We start from the raw sequence: 24,824 nt of genomic DNA, 5'->3' as shown, positions 1-24,824 counted from the left end.
TAGTTTTCTACGAACTGAACTACCGAGGTTTTTCAGTCCACGATACTACTATTTAATTTACGATCTCATTAATGTATCATTATTTTACTTTATTTTTTTAAAAATGACAATATGAAATGAAACAAAAATATAAAAAAAGTTACATTTGTTCGTGAATTCCATTTAATGCCACTAAAGAAAGTATGCTATAAATATAACAATTTTGGGCATTAAGTGGGTGTATGTAGCTTGATAGAAGAAATAACGAAAAAGACAGATGTAAAATTGACTAATATAAATTAATCTAGCTTAATAATTGCTTAACTATTCTTATAAGAAGGGAAATGTTCATAATTTTAAAAAAAAGTTACAAACGTTTTTAGAACTTATGAGTTTTATTTTTTTAACATTAAATTTTTTGTGAAATGAGGTTGTAAAGCTGTAAAATACCAACAAAAACATTTTTCTATTGTTAGGGAGACGAAAGCACGAATGTTTAAGACATAGTTAAGATTAACAGCAGAATTAATGAAAAAAATCCCAACAGGAATGTCGTTCAACTTTTCCATCATTTTTACAAGGTTTAAATTTTAATTAAAAGTTAAGTTCGAAGTTAAGATAAACAGTGATAGAGTTGAAAATTATCGTTAACGCGTCTACTTATTTTTTATTTATTTATTCTCTGATGAGACGATTAAATAAAGTTTATACAGTAATTTGCTACAATAATTTGCTAAAACGTTTTTCGAATTATTAAATAAATCTCTCCTTTGGTAAGCTACTCTGTCTTAAGATTTGAGACACACAATGTTAGTTTAAAATATCTCATTCAGATATATGCTAGAAAAAATTATTATTTTTTAAATCTCTATCGTCTCTGAAAATGTTGAAAATAATTCCATCCTGATAACGCCTTATTAAGAAAAACAATAAAAAATTTCAAATCGATGAATTCATGGAAAAAACGTTGGAAAATTATAAAAATTAAATTTTTAGGTGTGAGAGACTTATGAAGATTTTCTTATGAAATATTTCAATTTTATTATTCCTAATGGTGTTTACGATGATACTGTAATTTTTAAGTTAAAAGACATCCATATCAAAATGTTATTAAGGTTCAATCCTACGTAGCACCAACGTAAGCACGGTCAAAATGGATATTTTTGTTGAAATCAGAAACCGAAATATTTCGCGATCACAATATTTCCTTTACTTCGTACAAGGAAATAGAAACGATAAGTTTCTACTGCAAAAAAGGCGTACTTTATATCCTTTTTATAATGGAGTGCCTCTTTGAATCCAAGTACGGGTTTTTGTGAATCCAAATGGATTCAAAGGAGCATAAAGAATATAAAGTACGTCTTTTTTGAATCCAAATACAGATTTTCAACGTAGCACCACTTAATAATTAAACCTCTTCCTCAATGGATAGTTGGTTTTTTCCAACTTACTGATTAGAACTGAAGGGAACTGATTTTTCTAATCAGTTCCCTTCAGTTATGATTAGAAAAATCAGTTCCCTTAGGAACAAAGTACTACCCGAAAATTCCAAGATTATAAGTTAAACAGATCCTTAAATATAAATAAAGCCATATCAGATAAATGAATAATATTTGACCATAGTTGGTCCTCAAGATTGAATCAAGAAATACAAAAAGTCAGCGTGTCGATTTTTAACTATAACATTACTTTTTCTTGTTTATACGACAACAGTTGGAAAAGTAAACATTACATGAAGACAATTAGATTACTTTTACCTTTTTAAAAATTGAAATATTTAAATTTCTTCAATGCTTTATTTTGTATTATTAATGCATGTTTCTTTATTTGGTAACTTTATATTTGAAATTTCATAAATATCTATTATTTATTTGAGCTAGTACCTATATCTGAGTGGCATAAAACCTTTTTTTATCCCTATTTTGTAAATAAATCTGTATAATTTTATTAAAAATGTTTAGATTTAGAGAAAATCTGTATTTGGATTCAAAAAAGGCGTACTTTATATTCTTTATGCTCCTTTGAATCTATTTGGATTCACAAAAACCCGTACTTGGATTCAAAGAGGCACTACATTATAAAAAGGATATAAAGTACGCCTTTTTTGCAGTAGAAACGATACGTTTCTACTTCCTTGTACGAAGTAAAAGAAATATTGTGATCGCGAAATATTTCGGTTTCCGATTTCAACAAAAATATTCATTTTGACCATCCCTGAATCCATTTTGACTAGTTTCGGCGTGAAGTCTGTACGTACGTATGTATCTCGTGTAACTCAAAAACGATTATCCGTAGGATGCTGAAATCTTGAATTTAGGACTATTTTAAGATGTAATTTTGCACTCCCCATTTTGATTGCAATAGAACGAACCAAAAGTATCCAAAAAAGCCTAAAATCAAAAAATATCTGGATTTTGTACTTTTTCTTAATTGCATTAATAAGCCCTCATTGAGAGCTTTCCAACGATATATCATAAGTGGTACTTATTATTGGTTCCAGAGTTATAACCAAATAGAATTTTAATTAATGAAATACTTGGAGCTTACAAGGGTAAGGCACATCGGTTCAAATCAGACTTCATCTCCTTTTTTGTTAAACTTTTTTTTTAATTTAAATATATTGATTTATTAATAATTATTAAACTATGTAAAAAAAAAATTAAGATAAATAATCATTCAATAATAACAATATCTGAAGTTATTAATGAAATAAAATTAGATGTACTTTTAAAACTGTGCATATGTAATTTAATAGGCGTATAAGGAAGTTATGTGGTGTCCATATCAGATTTTCTTTTACTTAATATTGTTCTTGGCTTTGTGTTGCCTTAGATTGTTTTTTTATTTTTTTATTATTGAATGTAATTATATATATACTGGAAAAGAAAACAAGACTTTTTTATAATAATAATTATTGTTATTATTAATTTACTTTACACATTTCATTAGGATTGCATCACTCAATCTAAGTTCTGCACGAACGATAAAAAACTAATAAAAACAATTCCCATTATTTGGATTTGTGTTTTCTTGTTTATTTGACCGGACATTACATATGAATGGTCGAATTATTTGCTTCAATGAAAATTGTAGGATAAACACTGATATAAATATTACAGAGTTTATCCTACGTTTTAAATTAAAATATTGTTAGGGAACCCTATTTGCCTTTCAAATGACAAAAGATGTTTCTTACTTTTTTATTTTCTCACTCAGGATGAATTTAAAATAATAATAATAAGTAAGTAAATAAAACCTGTAATGTGTGCTACAATTTTTAAACAAAACCTCTTTTTTTAATTCTACCAAGGGGAAGCTCCAACCCATTTTTTTAGAAATATATTTTCTTATAAACTTTCCAAGAATATATTCCAGCGAATGATTTAAAGATAAAGCAGTAAAAAGAGAACAAGATTTAATAAATATTTTCCATAACCTAAGCAAACCTTCACACTTTCCTCCAAGGCAAACCTGTATTTTTTATGACTACCGATGATTTTCAATAGGAAAAACTAAACCAAGTAGATTTTAAATAACTTTTATAAACATTTTTAATTTGAAAGAGGGATTCCATCCATCTTTGCTTGTAACAGTTCATTTTATTATTTTTATCGTATATTTTTTTAAATATTTTTGGGGGACAAGAATTTAAATGAATAAAAACGTAAACAACTTCAATAAAACTATGTTTGGTATTTTTATCATGAATTCTACTAACTAATAAATTAGAACCGGTAACAGTAGGAACGCTAGCAGTCTTTTTTGTACTTTTTTTCTATTCCGTACTAATCTTTTGAACTTCGTTATTATTACACCCTATGTCTAGCAACTCATTTCATAAATGCCAATTTTCGTCTTCGTAAAATTTTTACCTGCTACTCATCTCTCTACTACCAAATTAACTAAATCTGGATAACGCTTGTTCGTCCCTTCACAAGGTTCTGCCACAAACTTCTCTCCTCACTTATTTCTCTTAAAACCTACCCAGTTAATCTCATATAGGTTGATAACTATACACATTTTTTAAACAAAACTGTGGAAATAAGCTTTAGCTGGAGTCATAGTTTCTTGAAATACATTAAACTATTAGAAGACCTGTTAATCTTATAAACTGGTTATTATTTATTGTAAGTCTTCGATATGTTTTCGGTTGAACCTCACTTTTTTTGTTTTATAATAGTTTGAATATTACTTAAAATCTTAACAGGCTAATTGAAATTCAAATCAGTTTTTGATTGATGATTAATAGGTACGCTAATAGTCTACAAAACGTGTAATTAAATGCAACTAAGAAACCGGTTCAAGTGTTAATTTGTCGATGTATGAGGAAATTAATAGGAAAAATTTTATTACAGATTAAGCTATTAATAAATCCGGCTATTAAATGTAAACGATTATAACGAGTAAAAGAATCTTTTTTAACTATTTAATTATTTTTTTAATCGGCTTTAAATAAACTGATCAAAATATTAAAATGAAATCTCATCATTTCCACTATAAACATTTTTTTACTCGTTTAAAGTTACTTAAGATAATCGAAAATATTTGCGTAACTTCTGAACTTAACACGTCTGATATTTACAAGTTTAAACAGGCAAAATTAAAATGTTTTTGAGTAGACTTCAATACTTGATAAAATAGATATAGTCTACTTACTTTGAATTTCATAAATTTATGTAGTTAAAATCATCCCGGGTTTGAGCGTGTGTAAACACATAAATTTTACAAACATGAAATCAAAAAAATTTGAAAAACTTCGATATATGCGAAAAGGTTTGTTTTATCCGAACCGAATAAATCGATTTATCGGTACATAAATAATCAATAATTCTAAAATACGATAATTTTAAAAATACTGTCAATAATTTCTAAAGTACAGAAGTTTCAATAATTATGCGGACGTTCATCGATCAAAGATACCTCTATCTTTCTGTTTAGCCTCCGGAACCACCGTAAGCCATTACCTCAGAGGATGAATATGTGTGAATGTAAATGAAGTGTAGTTTTGTATAGTCTCAGGTCGATCATTCCTGAGATGTGTAATTAATTGAAATTCAACCACCAAAGAACAACGGTATCCACGATCTAGTATTCAAATCCGTATAAAAGTAACTGCTTTTACTAGGATTTGAACCTTAGAATTCTCAACTTCAAAATCAACAGATTTGCAAAGACGCGTTTTCCACCAGACCACCCGATGGATGATCCCTGATAAGCTAATAACATCCCTGAATAGGTTTATCAGACTTCAACATCAGAGGATGGTACGTAGAGTTATGTTAGGCCAGTTGATTTATGTGTCTTCACCAACAATAAAAGAAAAACCACGTGTTGTCTCTTCCTTTTATAGATAATTCGTTTTAACATAATTTATTTAATACTATTTAAACAATTTTTGTCTTTTCTTGGCTGAATTGAATTCTGATTAAGAATATTTTCTTAAGAAATAGAAGTTAAGAATATTTTTTCCTCCGTAAATGTACTCTCATTTTAAATACTTTTACATCAACATAGATAATGAACTTTTTCATGTAGGCATATTACTTGAAAATTATAAAATATAATAAACGTATACAATTTATTAAAAATGAGAATACGATAACAGATAGTTAAAATACGCCTGTCTTATGATTCAATAAACTGAATTTATAGTTCAATTTTTACCAATAGGTTTGTATATTGTTACTACCGATTTTTTTCACTAAAGATTATCACACATATTTTTTATTCCAAAAACACTACAGATATACACTTACCGGAAGAATTAATAACTTTATTTTATTTATAAAGGCACTAATCCTAGCGCTGAGGTGGTAGAATATAGTTAAAACGTTTCATAGATCACAAATCAATTCGAAACCTATCGACTCTAAAATCGTTCTTTTTATGCTTTATATTTCTTTAAGTACGACCATACACTGTTACCGCTATTTTGAAATAATGAGCTCCTAATCGACATAAAAGTATCATGAAGGTGAAGATAAAATATGCAGAATAATTCCCACAAAGAGTACATTATATGTAAGTTATTTTATTAGCAATTTACCACAAAAGTTTGCAACTTATGTGTAGTAACATATTGTAATTTTTTTTAGAAAAACTTGAAATTTCTGGATGAAAAACAAGAGATCTAACCATTCCATTACTGAGTTCGGTAATGCGTTGAATACGTTATAAAATAGATCGGTTTGAGGAAAATGTTTAACTCTGTAAATGGGTTATCGAGTAATGGAATCCCTTAAAAGTAGTAGTTCTATATTTATTTCTAATATTTTACCGTTTCAACGAACTGATATGAGATTTTTCTTAAAATCATTAGAGCAGAAGAGTAGAAGTAGAAAAGTATATTTTTATTTACTATTTTCTTTTTTTTGTGAATTAGTGTTTTATACAAAAAATTGTTATTTTAGATGTTTACAGCTACAGCAGTTGTTTTTGATACGTTAAGAAAGAGTAACTTAACACGGATTGAATTTGTCTACTTTCTGCTGTTTAACAGATCATTCGAGAATGTGTTTTTTTTTTTAAGGCAATAAACAATAAAAAAATCAGGTCGTAAAGATGATTATAATTTAACTTTATCTCTTGAGGAAAGGTTAAAACAAATAGTTTATTCAATTTTTTTTCTATTTTGACCGCATTTTGTCATGCTAATCAACGAATTTAGTAAAAATTTGTTGATTGTATATATTTGTAAGCTAAAAAAGTACTGTCATTTTTTATTGAAAAAATGAAAGTAAAGAGCGCTGGTAGTTGATGCATAATTTATTATGCATAATAATATATACTGTGCGAGTGGACGGATGAACGCGCAATTGTAACACGCCCAACATATACATATCTACAGTATATGAATATTATATACTTATATATATATTTCTATGCATTGAGCTTGAATTTACAACGAGAAATAATAATAGTAATAATGGGCGTAGTTTCTGTCCAGGGAATATTAGGAAGTGACTAGGAAGGCACCAGCACCGATGTGAAACAGAACGTGTGACAATCAGGTCAGAAACGATTTGTATGTCTGTGTGAGTATGTGTGTGAATATACGTGTTAATATATATACGTGTTTGTGTGTTGTGTGCGCGCGCGCGCACTACTTGACGGCATAGGAGTTGTGCTGGGGGCACTGCTGCAACTCTTGCCAAACAGTACAGCAGTAGCATTTTGTTATGTACGCGCGTGTGTGTGTGTGTGTGTGTCGATGTTTTGTGGTTGGCTTCGCTGAGGCTATTTACAACCTGCTCGCTACAGACAGTAGCGGTTAGTTCAGTCTGACAGTCACACATAGGGAGATAGAGTGAAGAGAAGGGAAGGGGAGAGGCTTTTGTATTTTGTATTTATTCCTCACCCTCCCTCACACCATATAACTCTCTCTCTCTCAATCGTTTTCTATCTCCCTCACCCCTGTTTCTGGTCGGTTGCTCGCCACTGCGCGACACTCCTACGCTCCTCTACCATTATACTCGCACACGCGTTTCAGAATACTATAAAGTTAAGCACAATATTCAACACTACGTTAACGGTGTAAGTTATGATCTGTAATTTTTTTTTAATATTAAATAACTAACTTAGTATCCGCTATTCACTAGTAAGTTCTTGTACCTAGCGGGATTATCCCCGCTCAAAAAAATATAAAAAATTTATTTTTAAAAAAAGCTATTTTAATTTTAGAGATGTGAGGGTTTTGCTTTCTATAATACCATCGAAGCTAACACAACACAAAAGGAAAAATAAACGGTTGACAAGAGGGTGTGGAGCCTCCACTGAAGACAGGATTCTTTCAAGTTAAGTGGTTATGTCCGAAATACCGTATGTCCGGCCGGTAAGGATATCACATAGCAATTATAAGGGTCACTTTTTAATGGATTGTTCTAGTAAAAACTGAATTTTACATCAGCATGATATATATTTTCCTTTTTTCCATTGTTTTTTTAAGAAAAAAATATACCGCTGTATCTATATATTTTTTCTGTCCAAAATTATCTGTCAATTTAAAATCCGTACATCAGAACATTAAAATTTCATATAAATCGTATAATGTTTTGAGTTCATTTTTCAACCACAACATTTAAAAAAGAGATAAAAATTCGTTCGTTACAAGTAGCAAACATATTCTTTATTCTAAATCACTTTACATACTCGATCAAATTTACGCTACAAATCATTCATCTCATCCTCTGAAGTAATGCTTAACTGTGGACTCGGAGGTTAAAAAAAAAAAAAAAAGTAGCAAACATGTTTATACATATGCAATATTCAATAAATACATTTAATTTCACTCATCATTAAAAAGAAAATTAAATTTAAAAAAGATAATTAATCTGCCTCCGACTTAAAAATGTCGAAATTTTAAAAACTAAAATAACTACTTTTTCATTTTTAAGTTGGTTTTATTATTTTTAAAGTTTATTTTGAAAATTTAAAAAAAAGGTTTTTTAATACAGATTTTCTCACAAAATAAAACTCCGCCCGAATAAAAAGAGAGCAGTTCCAACAAACCTAAAAGGCGAGAATCCTGACTGTTGATAAAAATGTAAGAAAAAGAAATTGCAAAAAGTCATTAAGAGGCTATTATCCAGGATGAGCTGAGGTTTATTTTAGAAACGCAGGAATACTATTCTACGTTTAGTTTTCCAGGCAATTGTTTTTAAGTTTCGCGTTAAAGAAGTACTTTGAATATCAGGATGAAACCGGTCTATATAATAAAAATTATCATGAAATCGTTAGTGTAAATAATGTAATTTTTGTTTTAAAAATCTTAAACTTGACCATGTGAAAAAAATTTACTTCGGATGCACTCAAGTGCATCCGAAGTAAATTTCGGATACCAAACACAAAACAGCCATCGAAATCGGTGCATTTGATAAAGAATAAAGCTTGAATAAAAATAAACCAGAATAATTGGACCATCACTATTTTGGACAGACTGGGCGCATATTCACCCACAAGCGCTATAACTCCACTGAAGAAGGCTTTAGAAAAAAAACTTTCATCATTTTGAAAATGACCTGAGAATAATTTTTAAGTGTTGCCGGTGCTGTTTTAACGAATATTTTTTTTATTTATTTCTCTTATTTTGGTAGATTGTGATGTATAATAACGATTGCAACATAAAATCATACTAAACGTAGATATGCCAATCGTTAGCACGTTAACAAAGTCAGTGCTGCTCCTTTGACAAGTTAAACAGTTGAATCGGACAATATTGATTGGCGTTATTCATATGAATAGACTTACTGTATAATAAGTGCAGTTCACCGATAAACAAAAGCTGATGATTTCCAACAGATAATTACTGATGTACGGGTGATAAAGTCTTAGCAATATTTTTTCCTTTTTTATCTTTATAATAAAAATAAATAAATTTCGGTCCGTGAAATTCCGATGTGAAGCCGTGTCCTTTTGCAGTACAGACTGAATACGTTAAACTTTGTATAGAAGCCGAAGCAAAGTATACATATTACATCGGGTTATAATATAATAAACTGAATTTAAGTTTCATGACACCTGAAAATAACAACGCAGTATACACTGTCGCAGGTGTTACAGTAAAACTGTAGCGTTCTGGCTATCGTCGCCGGCTGGATAGATTCAACATTACCCCGCCACCACCTCCTCTCATTACTCTTTCACTCTTTCCCACCCCAAAAAACCGACGCTACATTTTTATCTCCTGCACTCTCCCTTAACATCTCTTCCTCGAAATACCTCTACTGTACTCACTCCTCAATCTTATTCCTTTATATAACCTTTCCGTTCCACCATCGCTTTTTTCTAACCGACACTTTCATCCGGCTTTATTTAGTAATAAAGTAAAAATAAAAAATTAAAAATATCGAATACTGCAATTTAAAAAATTTCTCGTTTGAATTTACTGCAATGTAAATTCACATCGTCCGAGTATCGTAGATTATGATTATTTGTTTGATACTTCTTAAACTTAGCTTTTTTTTTAAATATCTGTTTTTTTCTTTAATTTTTCTTTATCATTTCGGTTCTGTTTCATCAGTATGCAATAAAATCTAATTTTTTGTACCCGGAAGTATTGAATTTCTATTTTTCATACCTTTACATACCTCTGAGAAGTAAATATTCATTGTTATAATAGTATAATTTGACAAACCATGATTTTTTTTTTTTTTAAGAGTACTTTAAGATAATAATGTACTCGTATTTAGGTTGTGTTTGTTTTTTCCTTTTAATTACAGAACGGCTGCACTGATTTTCGTCGAATATGATTTATTTTATAAAAAATACTCTGTCTATAAAATCATTCGATTCAATTATGCAAATGACAAGAAGTATATAATGATTTAGATGTATAAAATGTAAACATTTGTTGGCGTCCTTTTTTTAGTTTTTTAATGCGAATATCAAAAATATGTAGATGCTACATCATTAAATAAAGAGTTCCTTAACAATACTATGTAAGAAAAGTTATTTTTATTTTATTAAACTAAACAATTTCACTTTAACAAATTAACTAGCGATCGGGTGAGCCGTACGGATGGTTCCCAAACAGACAAAATTCAAAGAAAATTTTATCTTTACAAACATACACATATATATATATGTATGTGTGTAAAGATAAATTTAGGTAAATCGTATATATATATACGATTTACCTAAATTTAGATCCACTTTCCTATCTTATCAATTTTATGAAATTTGTGTTACCGAAGTTTTCATTTTATACTGTACACATTCTTACATAATACTATATCAGAACACTATTACGATAGGCAACATAATCAGAGTACAAATATATTTTTCCTTTAATTACGTTAATAAGCAAAAGTTTACCTCTTTTACTTTTCAAATACAGTTATTTAGGAATAGTTTATAATCTAAAAAAAAAAATAATTGGCTTTCTGAATAATCTTTTTTAGAAAATTGAACGTTTTTAATTTTTTTCGGAATCTATGCACTTTAAATCAATTTTTTTTTTAATTAATAAATTTTTGAGACAGATATCAACATTTTTAATTTAGATTAACTGAAACGGATGTAATAGTAAATGTTTTCAAGTAGCATACTTAAAGAAGAAACTGATTGCCTCATCCAACCGAATTTATGTTTGTCTGTAGTAATCATTATAAATGAGAGTAATTAGTATTATTTGACTTTTTACCGACTTTTCGAAAAAAAATACGGTACTTTCGGTCGCATAGTTTGAATGGGGCAAGGGGTGAAAATAAATTTTCTTTGCGTTTTGAAGTATGAAAAGTAATAAAAAGTAAAGTACTAAGATACTAAGAATAAAATACCATCCCACATAAATTGAGGTTTCCTTATTTATATATATATAAACTACCACATCTATTAATTCCATTGAAATTTTGTTATTCTGTAATAGTGTATCTGAAGTTGTGCTTTGAAAATTTTATGAAGATTGGTTTTGTTGTTCTTGAATTACCCTCAATTTAAGGTCGAAAAAATTTGAGGCGAGCAAGTAAGAAGCATGGTTTGTCATGATGCTGCACATTAGAACGTTGAAATCTATTTATGTGAATTATCTATTGTTAGCAATATCAAATCAAATTAAAAAAAAAAAAAAATATTAAAACGAAATTAAATCAACGAAAAGTCGGTCATCTTGCATGGAACTGCGAAAGATTTTTTTTTTCTAATTGGATTAATTTTAATATTTTTAATATACAATCAGTGAAATATCTTTTAAATAAATTTTCAGCACAGTGTTACTTTTTTCTATTTTAAACGGGGTAATTTTTTTTTGAAAAATTAATATTTATTTTTAGATTAGATATTTTTAGAAAAAGTTTTTATCAAATTATAAGTTTAAACTATTCATTTTTGTAGAAAAATACAGACCGATAATTAAAAAATAATAATTTTTTTTTAAATTAAGAAAGATCATAAGAAATTAGTAAAGGAAAATGATGTAGAAAGAAAGAAAAATTATAATTGATATTACGACAGAAAGCAGTGATATAGGCGACACATTCTTCTCTCCTCTTGCTGTCACGTATCACAAATCTTATTCCATTCATGACCTCTTCCAGATCGTATCCTTACAGGTGCTTGATACAATATCTGAATGGTTCCTATACGCCTAATATTAATAAATGGAATGATCGCTTTATGAAGTCACATAAAGACGTTTATTTAGCATGATTCTGGATTGTTCAGCGATGTGTTTTATAGTTACCGTATTACAAAATTTAAAAAAATATTTTACCAGAATAAAAATGATACTGTCTGTAAGCTGTAATAAACTCGTAGAAGTAATAAATTCATGAGTAAATGAAACTCTTATTGTTTTCTGATAGTAATTTTTCCAAACATATGTCAAATGTCGTAATCGTAACGATTGTACGTGATATGACATTAAATTACAAATCAATCCCAAAAATTGACATACTTACCTTACATACCCATGTCAAATTTACTAGAAAAAATGAGGAGTGAAGTGGTTTCAGGTTAATTTCTTCATCGACTCATAATAAGGTTGCGTAACGGCATGCCAAGCCCATCTAAGTGCTAGCGATATTCAAGTTACTACGAGGACTGGTTGTTCAGTGAACATCCTTATTTCCAGAGAGAGAAATTCTGACCTCTATCTCTTGTACCTTTGTAGTTTACTTGTTATAGTCGTATTACGTCACCGTCACAAGAAAGACCGGGTCAGACGCAGTGCAACAAATTAATAATTAGTTTAAATTATAATATGAGATCATCTTTTTCGTTTAGTCTTTTTTTTTTACCGGCTTTTCGAAGAAAAGTATGATATTACTTTTGGTCACTTGGCGGTAGTGCGAGGGTGAAAATGAACTTTTCTTTACGTTTTGAGATATGAGGGATACTAATATACATTCATTTAATTAGAGTTTCCTTATATATACATAGGCTTGTGCGTAAGAGCTTTTGGATCGAAAATTTCCAAAACTACCCGATCAATTTTCTTGAAATTTAGATATGACGTAATAGTGTATCTGAAGTTATGCATGTGAATATTTGATGAAAATTGGTCGAATCATTCTTCAGTTACACTCAATTTAAGGTAGAAAAAAATAAAGAGATTATGGTTATTTTTCGTACGCGCTTATGCAGTGAGTGACAATCGCGAGCGAGTTGAAACTTGATGTTTGTGTGTAGGATCACTACTGGTTAATCGAAAATGTGCTGTGCGTTGTACTCTGAAAATCAATGATTTTCTGACTGCGAAATAGTAAGGACGTCGGAAACGAAAACTCTTGTCTTCTTGCGAAGTTCTGCGCAAGAGTTTTTTAATTACCAATTTTGAAATATTTGTTTACAGCATTTCTAATAATTTGATTAAATGTATTTTCAATTGCCTCTTCTTATTTAACTATTCTAAAATTTACTTTAATTGTAATACATTAATATATTATTTATAATAAATATTATGTATTAAGATTTGAGCATTTTATGTTTTATATATACGATTTATATATATATATATAAATCGTATTTGGGTGGTATGTTCGTAATTTCCTCGGTAACTGCAGAAAGACTGAACCGATTTTCGTTAAATTTGATAATCAACTATATATATATATATATATAATACTAGCAGACCTGGCAATGCTTCCCTATTGCTAGATTGGAGTATATATATATATATATATATATATACTCTTCCTTTCCCCATTTTCATTTTTACCGTATTCCCTTTCCCCAATTTTCCTCTTTTCCTCCTCCTTTCCCTTTATCTTTTTCCTTATTTTCCTATTCCCCTACCTCTTATCCACTTTCCCTTTTTATTTTTTCCCCTTTCCATTTTCCTTTTACCGTTTTTCCCTTTTTTTCTTTTTTCCATTTTCTCCTTCTCTTTTACCTTTTCCGATTTTCTCTTTCTCCCTTTTTCCCCCCTACGCGTAAATCGGTTCAGTAGTTTTTTAGTCTACAAGGGACACATATCAGAAACACTGAAATGGAATCGTAAAATATTTACTATAGCGTGTGTTGCTTTTACGTCCAACAGGAAGCGTTGTTTTAAAAAAAAATCAAGTTTTCACCTGTCACAGGTAAGACATTTTAGGTATATAAATAGTGTCGGCCTCCGTGGTGCGAGTGATAGCGTCTCGTCCTTTCACCCGGAAAGGTCCCCGGTTCGAATCCCGGTCAGGCATGGCATTTTCACAGCGCTAAAAAAACATTCTCATCCTCTGAAGCAATACTTAACTGTGGACCCCGAGGTTAAAAAAAAGTACGTAAATAATAGGTATATAAAAACACGCACGTATTCGAATGCAACGTCGTCAATCATTTCAAAGCAATCGGTGAAGAACTTTCGGAAATTTAAGATTTTGAACAAACGAACGTTTACATTTTTATTTATATAGATATATGTCATGCCAATCGTAAATACTGGTGTTCTTTGGCGGTTGGGTTTCCATTAACCACACATCTCAGGAACGGTCTACTTGATACTGTAAAAGACAACACTTCATTTATATTTGTACATATCATCCTCATTCATCCTCTGAAGTAATACCTTACGATGGTTCTGGAGGCTAAATAGAAAAAGAAAAAGTGCTATAACCTAATGCTACATTTGGTTGTAGAAAACCTGACATGTGACACAAGTCTCATTTCGAAACGAGATAAAGTGAAGTCATACCTTCACTTTATTAAACACAGAGAATAACTGTATAACGAGTAATACTACTCTCAAAGAAAGCAATTTTAATCGTCTTTTAATCAGATGCTTTACATTCGTCACAGCCATAAGAAAAATTGAAACCGGTTGTGTAAAGAAAAAAAATTACACCTATCCGTCGGGAAAATGATACATTATACACACACACACTAACCCACAATCGAAGATAAACATTTACACAAAGGTAAAGAATATTTACTAAATTCAAATACCGTTAAATTAATATAGTTTTCAATAAAATATTTTAAAATGCGCCTGTAACAATATAAAAATGCAGATCGTTATTGATGAATTGTCATTATTACAGCTAAAAAAGAAATTATTTTTATTATAAAATTTTAATACTGTTATTTTGTTTAGCAGGAATAAAAGCATTGGAAAATTACTTTCGAATGGAAAAAAAGTCAAAATAGTGCCCTTCTAATGAATAAACATACTCGTACATCGTTATTAATCGGGCTAAACTGAAAAAAAAAATTAACTGAGACTGTTGTATAGCTTACTGCATTAATAGAATATATTAAATCTAATCTCTGCTTTAATCTTTATTGGCCTACAATATAAGTCGTTATTATGCATTATCATCTTATCGCTGATTTATATATGCAGTAAAAGATAAGATATTAATAGTAATCAGGGGATATGATTTATAGAATAGGTTTCGTATAATGATTAAACTACGACGAGATTTTTATAAATTAATGCGAGGAAGACAAGAATCAGTCACGGACGCTACCCGACAAAACATCCGTCACTAACTGCATGCGCGTGCGCGCACACAGATATTAATACGCTGCGGAATAACTATAATCATAATAAATTTCAATAATTATTGGCCGGTATAATAATTATATATAATTAATTATTATACCGGCTTACGGTTAGATAAGTCTTTAACTATGATGGATCCATCACTCCAACAAACATAAAAAAACTACACATCTTTACATGGATGTTATTTAAAAGTAATAAATATTACTTGAATTCTTGTTTTCGTCCGGCGTCACATGTTTGAAAAAGCATTATAATATTACAATTTTTGTTTAATCTGTTATCAAAATATTTCACCTACCCAAAAAAAATGTTTTTACGTATTGTTATTGTTTTCTGTACCATCCCCCACGTTTCGTTATCAAATATATTGTTAATATATACTTAGGCAAAGAAAGTAATTTTTTTTTCTTGTTTAACCTCCGGGACCACCGTTAGGTATCGCTTCAGAGGATGAGATGAATGATTTGTAGCGTGTGTGGAAAATTCCATGCCTGAGCGGAATTCGAATCCGGGACCTCCGGACAAAAGGCAGAGATGCTACCGCTTGCGCCACGGAGACCGGCAATGAAAGTAATTAGAAGTAAGTTTCTGTATTTAATTAAAAATTATTTCGAGGATGGTAAAATATAAATGAGAATTTTGTTCCTTTTCTTTACGTAATATTTGTGCGATGCCGTACTTATTTTTTTAAGTTTAAGAAATATATAAACTTGTAAATCTTACTAATCCGACCCTCTCCCAATTTATCAATCAGATAGTATCAAAAATCAATCGGTATTATTCGACTGAATTATCTAAATTTTCTCTCGAATTCGCTTTCTGATCGATCCGTTTGAAATTTTTATTCGACTCAATGCGTAGTTAGTTAAGAAAGGAATGTGTTTATAACAGACAATAGTAAACGGCTGTTTAAAAATCATTTAGTTAAGGAGAGAACATATAAAAATGAATTTTTAATTAAAATATATTTTCAGTAAGTAAATCGCAAGATTATTTTTTTTTTTTTTAGAAAATATTCTCCCCTCCTGCAGTAGTTAAAAAAAAGATTACTTACATAAATTGTTCAATCCAAATCATATTTGCTTTAATTTTACCCCTTAAATTTTCAATTAGCACATCTCAATGAATTAATCAAAAAAAAAAAAAATTACCTAAATGTTCGGAGCTCGATTCAAATATTTAAAATAATTTTTCGACAAAAAAAATTCCAAATTTTATAAAACTTTTATTAAAGGTTTATTAGCTACTTTATTAAAGGTTTAAACTTTCATATTACTTTTTTATAAACTGGAATCTTATGATTAAATGTTGAAAAAGTATTTCCAGCAAGTGGAAGTAAATCCAGCAAGTCTTAGGAAGTAAATATTTTATAATTAAGACAGATGTATTTCAATCGAGGTAAAAAATTTGTTTTTTCTTGTCTGTTTTTTCTTTTTCTAAATTCGTCTTAAAATCTCATCTTTGAAATTATACTAACATACAGTTTCAAAGAAGCTACTTTGTTTCTTTGGATTCCTTATTGTTTATTTTCCACGCCTTAAAGCGGCACGAAAGTAGTTCCATTCCTCAGAAATATTTTAAAGAATTTCTTTCAATCTTTTAAACTTATATTTGATAACAGTGTAATTTCTTGTACGAAGTAAAGGAAGTATTGTGATCGCGAGAAATTTCTGTTTCCAGATTTCAACAGAAATATTCATTTTCACCATCCCTGAATCCATTTTGACTAGTTTCAGCGTGACGTCTGTAAGTATGTATGTATCTCACTGAATACATTACAAGCTCGTTATAACGCAGATAGAAGGACTATCCCTTCGCAAACAAGTACTACAGAAGGACCCCCCCCAAAAAAGAACTATAATATCTAGTTTTACACCTCCCCTTTATAGTGCAATCAACTGAACCAAAAGTGTCCAAAAATGCCCTAAATCCAAAATAATTTGGATTTTTTACTTTTTCTTATCTGCAGTAATGAGCCCTCATTGAGATTTTTTCAAACATATATCATAAGTGACACATTTTTAATTGGTTCCAAAGTTATAGCCAAATTAAATTTTTATTAATGAAATATTTGAATCTTAAGGGGAAGGCACATCGGTTCGAATAAGGCTGCATCTCCTTTTTTAACCTTTTTTTTTTTTTAATTTAAATATATTGATTTATTAATAATTATTAACCTCTCGTTGTAAAAAGATTTTTATGATGAATAATATTCAATAACAAAAAAAAAAATGAAAAAATATGAAATAAAATTTTATGTACTTTTCATTTAAAAAAAAAGTATGTAAATGTAATTTAACAGGCGTACAAGGAAGTCATGTATTGTCCACATCAGAGTTTTTTAATAAAAGCTTCCTCGTAAGTGTAAGTTTCCTTTTGAAATTCTTTTTAGTTTGCCCATCCATTAAATTTTTATTCTTATGTGACAAAATTCTGTGACTTCTGAAGAATTGTGTTTTCTGTCGTGACATTTAGCCTCCTTTCTGTCGTATTTCTTTAGTTTTTGTTTTGTTTACTTTAAAATTAATCTCTTCGTGGCAATCTATACCGTTTGTCATCCTCATAATCACTTCTAACTTATTTCTAGTTTCAACCAAAATAACAAAATTAGAAATGACTGTAACATTTGTATTTCTTCCCTTTTTTTACTCTGATTTCAGTTCTTTCTATAGTTTTATAATTTGCTTATTCCATGTGAATTTTAAAAAGAAAGGGGTTACTAAGCTGCACAGGTTCTTTTTTCCTTTTTTTAGAGCAGTTATTATTCACAGTTTACTACATTTATTATATCTACCCAATCCTTTAAAAATTATCATAACTACTTTTCTTCCTGTTTATTTCAATACGAAATGTAAGTTTTAATGTATCGATTTGGCTATTCTTGCAAAATAATGCTCCTCTTTTTTTTGTGTTTACTTTGAAACGCAAAAATACGATAAAAAAGGTATTCTCAGCAATAAATAAAAAAATATATATTAAAGTCCGGAGGTCAGAAAAAGCAAAATAGTTCAAATACGAAACAGGAATATATACTGTGTACGATCAAAAATAGCAAAATAGCAGAAAAAATTATATATGTATTCCATGAAACACAATGGCCATGGTTATTTAAATGTGTTATTTTTATAGTAGTCCTACATGCATGTACATTTATTTTAGTGCATAAAAGGAAGTGCACCTTCTATAATAGTCTGTACCGTATTGTTATTCACAATATAGTATTTATTCTCTAGCCGTAAACATAGCTTAGGCCTGACTCTTACGATATTATTATAATCCATATTTGTTCGTCGTTACTACTGCAGCTTACATATGCATTTCTTAACGTTTCTATCAATTGCTAATAACTTCATTCTATTTGGTGCACTTATTTCGTGACACATGCCATATTAATATATGCAATCATTAATACATAGAGCTCTTATGTAAAGATAAATTTAGTAAAAAAAACATATAAATAAAATTCATAAAATGTTAAATACTTAAAAAAACAATAAGATGTGAAATATGTACGAGTAGTTTACTTGTTTACATTGTCAAATTAAGACAACTTTTTGATATTCACGATACAGAATTATTTTGTAGGTTATGCGTTGTGAATCACTTATGAATAGACAACAGTTCTTTAATTTTTAAACTCTTCATCATTTGTATTTTAATCATAGAAATAAAAAGTTAAAAAAATGTTCATTTTCTCTCAAATTTGAACTATTAATAAAGTTTTTTATTTAGGTGCAATTTATTTTCTTTTTCTATGGTGTATTTTTTTAAGAATAAGTAATATTCGATATGAAAGAAAACATTTTTAGCTAGAATGACGTTTGTACAAAATAGATGCACGCGTGGAATAATATATATATATATATATCAATTATTTTGTAATGATATATATCGCTGGGTATTTACATTTTTTTATCTGAGTCGTGCAGTACTGAAATTCGATGTTACAAAACATCAATTTAAATCAGCTGCTGTCTTCCGTAGCGCGAGTGGTAGCGTCTCGGCTTTCATCCGGAGGTCCCGGGTTCGAATCCCGGTCATGTATGACATTTTCACACACGCTATAAATCATTCATCTCATCCTCTGAAGCATGCCTAACGGTAGACTCGGAGGTTAAAAAAACAAAAAATTAAATCAGCGATGATAGTTCCAAATAAGGTAACTAAATTGACTGTGCATGATCAACAGCTATATTAAATAATATATTGACCATCGCTGTACCACATTATCTTGAAATGCAGTTACATGTTTTTTTTTTCATAAAAATTGCTTTTTCAATCTTCTAGATAAATTTATGTCAATCGAATTAACATTCGATTTTGTACTATAAGCTCTGCTGGATTGTCACGACAATGTTTAAAATACTTATATTCAGTTAAATGATTAAGATAAATAATTTTTTTTAAATTGTCCGAGTGAAATTCAAAAGCTGCATGTTGTACACGACTACTTTTAAAAAATTGAAAGAAAAATTTTTTAGCTTTTTGTGAAATTTTAATAAAAAGAATAAATAAGAAAAATATTTTTTTTTTTTTTTTTAATTATAAAAATTTACTTACCTCCGTGGCGGAGTGGTAGCGTCTCGGCCTTTCATCCGGAGGTCCTGGATTCGAACCCAGATTAGGCTTGATATTTTTCAAACTCTACAAAATTCTATTTCCATTTTCCTCGCACAAGCTTGAAGCTTATGTGGTAAAATCATAAGCCAAAAAGAAAACTAAATATTAAACTTAACCGTTCATGTAACAGTTCTACAAAAAACGAAAGAAAATTAGTTAATAGCTTCTAGATCGAAAATTCCTAATTAAATTATTTCAAATTTTGTTTTTATCCGTTGAACTTTATTTTAAAAATACATATTAAGGGACTAAATTATAAAAGTTTTATTAGGACGGAAGAATGAAAATTCCAAAAAAGATTTCAAAGTATTCAAAATTGTTTAATCTGTTTCTTTGACTCATCTATATTAACAGATCAATTATCTGAGGATAAAATCACAAAGTGTTTTTCCTCTAAAGTTGGTCCTAGCCTTCAATTTTTTTTTCGTTGGTGAAGGAAGCCGATTGTATATCAAGATGGTAAATGCCTAAAACTAACGTTTCATCAAGTGGAGTGACAGCTCCTTCATTAAATATTTAAGTAAAGACAAGTAATATTTTCTTAATGATATGAAAAAACAAATACACTTAGAAATTAATAGACCTAAAATAAATTAAAAGTAAGAACGGAGCAAGCAAATTTACTAAAAAAAAGTTACTGCTGTATGCTAATTTAAACATCGACACCAGATTAAAAACGACTACCGATACCTGATAAACCTTAACTTGGACCTTTATTTAAGGCCAAAATCTAAAAAGAATTTAATAAGGTACTTTTTTAACTCTTGAATTTTTTCTTGTTTTAAATTTTTTAGTTTTATATTTACTTAAAAATAGATAGATCTTCGCAAAAGTAGATTTAACAGTACCATATTAAACAAAGCAGTTCATAAGAAATGAAAAAACCAACCCAAAAGAATGTATGCAACGTGACAAAAACTCGATATAAAGTTCAAACAAATACCTACTTCTCTAAACAAATGTGTTAAAATTTTCTCAAAATTTAATAAAGTAGTAAAAGAATCATTCATTTCAATTTAGTGGGTTCTTAATATTTAAGTGCGTAAAAACCCATCTACTAGTTTTTTTTGTACAAATATAAAATAAGAATTTTTTTTTCTTAGCCTTTTAAATAAAATCTAATACTTTAGAAATAGGATTTTAGTAGATATCTTAGTAATATTTGGATTTATGTTTTAGCATTATTTCAAAATAACCATGGTGATTTTTTCAAATTTCAGTATATTGTAATTTTTTAAATAATTAACATCTCCGAATAATAATTAATTCTAGAAAATACGTTTTTATTAGCTAACATGTTAGCCACTTTACTCTATAGAAAATTTCAATAGTTAAATGCAATTATGGAGGAAAACATTAAATTGAAATCCATAAGAAATCTGGTTAAGAGAAATAGTTCAACTAGTTTTTGGTTTCTGTAGTTAAAAGATAAATAATAAATGATCATTATTTTTTTTTTTTAATTGTTTTGTAATAAACAATTATTAATTTTGACTTACTTTAAATTTTTCATTTAGACATTTTTAAAAATTAAGTTTTAATTTTTGGCCAGAAATTAATCTTTTAAGGTTAATTAATATTTTTTGAAACTATCAAATTTATTAATTACATTAAAAAGAAATCAATAGAATTATTTTTATAGAATGTGCTACTACCTCTTTACTACAACGAAACATGAACTGAAAATTTAGAAAAGCAAAGACCTTAAATTTTATGCGACTGAAAATGCTGAAAATTAGAGCAAGATAACACTATAAATTTAGATTCTTAGATGTTATAAATCTACACCTCACTTACATTCATACCACTTCACAGTGGTTTCGGAGGCTAAAAAGAAAAAGAAAGATTCTGAGATGAATGAAGAAAAGAGAAATGCGTGAACATTTTTTATAGATGAAAAATAATTATGTTCTTACTTAATAACAATAATTATTATAATCTTCTAATATAATGTTCTTAGGTAATGCTAGTAATAATTTTTTTAAATAAATTTTAAATAAACGCAAAGTTAATTATTACTGTACTGGTTTAAAATTTAAACTTCCTCCAATTTCAGAACAGTACGGGAAGACAAAGGTAAGAAAATTGTAAAGCAGATAATGATGGTCGCAGTAAACGTTAAATATAATAGATTAATGACTATTTTTAAAATTGTCATTTTTTGAACAACAGAATTTTTTTTAGAAATGTATGATATTTGATTAAAGCTTTAATTAATTATACTTAAAATAGTAAAATATTTAGGTAGGTATTGTGAATGTCGGTAGCTGTATTCCGAAATATACAGAGATCATAATGGCACGACGTCTCATATTAAATGCGTAGAGATAGATCAGTACAACAACAACAATAACAAGAGTAGGATAGGATACATTCTGTAGTGTATTCAAGGAAGTTCGTTAATCGCTACAAAACTCCACCCGTTTTACCCATCGCAACCGCCGCTGCAACCGTCACGACAGCAAACCACCCTTCCCGCTACACGCCCCTTCTCTTATTTGACTCCGTTACATCTCACCACGGTATCCTTGTCTGGTGAAGTGAAAACTTTTAGTTTAAAGTTTGGTCGAAAGAGTGGTGAGACGGCGAGGGGGTTTGACGGGCGACGAGGGTCGTGTTAAGGGTTGGAGAACGGGATACGGGAAGGCAAGAGTTAAGATAGAGAAACTTGTCTGAAACTTTCATAAACGTTCCCTTCAGAAATAAGTTGAAGCGCCAGCGGTATGAGGTGAGAAAGTTGGAAGTCTACGACGAGACCGGTGAGGAGAAGGGGGATAAGACTTTCAACAACTTGAATGGTTGCGTTGCCCTTTTTAGTCTGTAGTATGGGAATCGGTCGACTTGATATGCATCGGTTCTAACGCGTATAGTCCATTTTCTGTTATTGTGCGTTGCAGTTTTTTTAAATGCATTAAAAACTGTCGTCGAAAGAGCCCATGCCTTTCAATGAAAAAAGAAAATATTATTAAATAATAAAATCGATAATTAAAAGTTACAAGGACAAATTAATTTGTTTCGCACTATAGATTATATTATTGCTCTTGGCTGTGACATTTATAAAGCGCTAAAAATAAAAGTAGCTTTTTCTGAAAGTAATGATTTTTACCCTACAGCTAACTTGTAAAAAGTATAATGCTGAATATATAACCTAACTTTCGGTGTGCGCTTGTTGATACGCGAAAGGATATTCTAAAACAGTATCGAAAACAAAAAACCACTTCACTCGTTACTTTCCGTAGTAAACCCTGATGAAGAATCAGTTAAAAACTTGAAGAAGGCTACGCCACTTTTAGGACTGCAGGTCACACTTATCAGGTCGCCCAAAAATTTTATTTATAAATTCTTAAAGAAGTAATTAAATTAATACGCAAAACGAATAAAAGGTTAAATTATTTTTGTATAAATCTTCAAATTTCGAAATTTTAAAGTTGTTTTAGAAGGATTTCATTAGTTTTTTTTAAAACGAGAGATTATAAAGCGAGTCTCTGATAAAACCTTCATGCCTACTGACCGTTGCACGTACCGTAGTTGTTGGACCTAAGAAAATGAAAAAACAGTCGACGATAGCCGTTTGCATAGCGGCTTTTAAATCAAAGATCAATGCGTTTGCTAATCCACCTTTTACATTATGACAAACGTTTAGCCTATATGTATATAATAAAAAACAATCTTCAAATCGAGTATGTAGACAAAGTAATTTTTGTTTTGAAATATTTTTTTTGTAGTTTTCACTTTACTCATCTAGAAAAAATTTCTTTAAAAAAATCATATATATTGCTAAAAAATTCATTTAATTTAATAAAATAATAAATACATACGAATTTAATCGACGTACGTAAACGTGTGACCCTCAAGAGGTCGTCAGATCGAGAAAAAAACAATGCAGAAAATTTTTTTCCTTATTAATAATATTTTTAATTATGATCTAGATATAATTTCAACTGATGAATCTAACTGCTAGTAGATAATAAATAAAATAATTGCAAAACCATAAATTAAGCAGTTGAACAATAAGAGGAATTGGTACTTACGATCCTCTGATCCTAAATAAAATACATTTTAGTAGACGTGTAAAGTATTTGATATCTCTTTCAATCTTTGCCAGTAACGTAAATCTAAAAACTTGTTTAAAAAGTAGCTAAAGCTAATTACGTTAATACATGAAAATTTATCATTATATGCGTTGAAACTATAACTCGCATTTTTAAAAATATGTTCCTTTATAGTTCTGACCCGGTGATATGCAACATTTTTTATAGCACAGCTATCACAACAGAAAAGAGAAATCGGTTAAAAAAGATTAAATCAAAAAATGTAAAACATAGTACAAAATAAATAATTATATAAACAATATTCATCATTTACTGTATAAAGATGTAAACTCTTATACTCTTAACAAAGGCTGACAAATTACACATGAAAATAAACCAAAAAAGTTTTAAAGAATTCATAAAATCTATTCTTTATACCTTTGATCGGCTTCCCCACCTCCCCCTCCCAATATTTCCCCTAAAGTATTTTCAATTACTTGGACTACTATTATGTCTAGGATGTCATAAAAAAAATCGGTTAAAAATATGAAATAAATAATAAAAAGATAGCTTTTTTCGATTTTTGGGGAAGAGGAAATTTTGGGGAAAATCTTTTTTAAAAATTGTAAGATCTTTTTTAAAATGGTAAGCATGTACGCATGTATTTAATGTATTATGTTAACAAAATTTTGAGAAGATTGATCTCAATAAATTATCCTATCTCCCCCTTGGAGATATTGATCCCAAAATTTTACTATCAGATTGTC

General features: G+C 29.2%; 1 protein-coding gene across 2 annotated transcripts in view; it reads left to right on the top strand.

Moving 5' to 3' along the window:
* The window catches only part of LOC142320170 (uncharacterized), a 60,498-nt gene that overhangs the window by 13,271 nt on the left and 22,403 nt on the right, over nt 1–24,824 (top strand). Inside the window, exon 2 of one of the 2 annotated variants that reach the window (XM_075357853.1) lies at nt 15,842–15,986. The exons of the other annotated variant lie outside the window; for it this stretch is intronic. The gene's annotated coding sequence lies outside the window, so the exon portion shown is untranslated. The remainder of the gene's footprint in view (nt 1–15,841; nt 15,987–24,824) is intronic. 2 annotated transcript variants of the gene reach the window in all.

This window comes from Lycorma delicatula, chromosome 2 (genome assembly GCF_047948215.1).
Source record: "Lycorma delicatula isolate Av1 chromosome 2, ASM4794821v1, whole genome shotgun sequence".
Lineage (NCBI taxonomy): Eukaryota > Metazoa > Arthropoda > Insecta > Hemiptera > Fulgoridae > Lycorma > Lycorma delicatula.
This window is presented reverse-complemented; position numbering and strand designations above follow the sequence as displayed.